Here is a 2,346-nt window from a genome sequence, read left to right as displayed (position 1 = left end):
AACCCTCTATTTATTAAATGCGTCCACACGGTTTTGGTTAGTGTATACCTCGTATTCTTGCATTTCAAACAAGGACAAAACATCTTCCCGCTATCTTTCGTTCTCTCCATATTTGTGGTCTGATAGATGAATATTTCTAACCCGTTCTTGAATTCTTCTGTCAACGCCCCATCTGAATCTTTACGCATATACATCCAGCTACTTAGCTCGTATATAGACATCTTGAAATAAACTCAAAAGTACTATCTATTTCTATTGTTTATACAATAAAAGAGAGGGTCTCTTGTGTCACGTGTAGCCGCGTGAATGGAGTAAACCTTTTTAATATTATTACTTCTTTTTTTCAAAGAAATTACTACTAATTCGGGTTTCCAGCAATGGAGAACCCAATATATTACGATTTACAACACTATACTATGGTTTAAGAGCCCTAAAATGGGTCTCCATGATGCTGATGTTCTTATGTTTGAATGATGATGTGTTGTGAATGAAAGAAGGAAAGAAGATGTATTTATAACAAAATTTTGGACTTTACGACGCTTTTACGGCGATTTTTTACATCGCTTTTACATCCAACCTTCATATTACGACGATTTTACGTCGATTGTGCGATAAAATATTTTATCGACATTAGTTAAGTTAATATGTTTTAAATAATCTTCACCTACCTTCTTTGTTTACGTAAAATCGTCGTAACTGTACATCCGATTTGGATCGTCGTATATTCGTCGTAATGTTACATCCAATTTACGACGATTTTGCAATTAATATCAAATCACTCTTTATCGATGTATAATCGCCGTAAAGCGTCGTAAATTATACGTCGAAGTTACAACGATTTGTTTTTACGACGGTTTACGACGTTTTGTTTTTTCCTCGTAAAATCATCGTATATTTGCGACGATTTTTAAACCGTCGTAACAGACCGTTGGAAAACGAATGTTTTCTTGTAGTGCACCTTCCAAACCAATCTGGGCTATTCAATCTGATCCAAACCCCTATCCTAGTTTTCCCTCTTCTTAAGCTGAAAATCTAAACAAAAGAATGCTAGAGCTTAAAAAATCTAGGTATGAAGAAATTAGTGATCTTAGATCTGAACTAAAAACGATGCAAGAAGATTTCAATGAAAAATTTTCCACCCTCCTTAGCCTGATGATCAAAACTAATTCAAAAAACATAGATAACTCTGAGGAGTAGCCAAGTGAAGGTTATTTCGAAAACTCAAGTGAAGCAGATCCCTCCGATCATGTGAAAAGTATCATACGTAGGAATGGATTAGCTTACGAAGAGCCTGAATTTCCTAAAGATCCCGAAGATGTAGAAAAAGGTAAGGAAAAGGATAAAAAAGAGAAAGAATCGCAATTGAAGATGTTGAAAAAGAAGTGGTAAGAGAGAAGGATGGAGAAGAAGTAAGAGAAGATATACCCCGAGAAACTCTCGGAAATGACCGTATTCCCCCTCCACTAACTTGTGTCTATAAACCTAAACCACCATATCCTAGAGCCTTAATAGCCCCGAAGAAGGAGAAAGAAAAAGCTAAGCTGAAAGAGTTGATTGATCAATTAAATGTGAGATTACCTTTCGTAGAAGCTTGTGCTATGATTCCCTCTTTAAGAAAATACATGAAGGGTATTCTAACAAATTCTTTAACTCTTGAGGAAGGCGTTAATATGATAACCCATGAATGTAGTTCTATCCTGCAAAGCCGAATCCCTGAAAAAGAAAAACGATCCTGGAAGCTTCGTACTTTCATGCACCATCAATGATATAGCTTTTGACCGTGCTCTCTGTGATTTAGGATCTAGCATAAACATGATGCCTCTTTCAGTTGCAAAACGTTTAGGACACCATACTTTCCAGCCCACTAAAATTTCCTTAGTATAAGTTGATCGTTCTGTTAGACAACCCGTATGTATCTTAAGAGATGTTCCCGTCGAAATCGAAAAATGTTCCATACCAACTGATTTCGTAGTTCTAGAACTAGAAAGAGAACCTAAGGATCCCCTCATTCTTGGACGACCATTCCTATCTACAGCTGGAGCCATAATCAATGTCCTGGAAGGAAAAATTGACCTTCATCTAGCCGGTCTAGTTATGTAATTTGACATGAACAAAAGTTTTGATAAACCGACTTTGGATGTCAAAATTTGTTGGATTGATGAGTTAGATGGAATTATTGAGGAAGTCTATGAAGATCTACTTTTCGACGACCCTTTAAGTGTCACGCTTTCACCCACAAAAGATGAACGCAGTTTCCTTGAAGAAATATCAAGTGAGTGTGCGTGAATGCTTGATAAGTCCGAAACTTATAGGAAACCTCTAAACTATCTAGATCTTAAGGACCAA

The sequence above is a fragment of the Eutrema salsugineum genome, unplaced genomic scaffold, assembly GCF_000478725.1.
Source record: "Eutrema salsugineum unplaced genomic scaffold, Eutsalg1_0 scaffold_14, whole genome shotgun sequence".
In the NCBI taxonomy this organism is placed as follows: Eukaryota; Viridiplantae; Streptophyta; class Magnoliopsida; order Brassicales; family Brassicaceae; genus Eutrema; species Eutrema salsugineum.
This window is presented reverse-complemented; position numbering follows the sequence as displayed.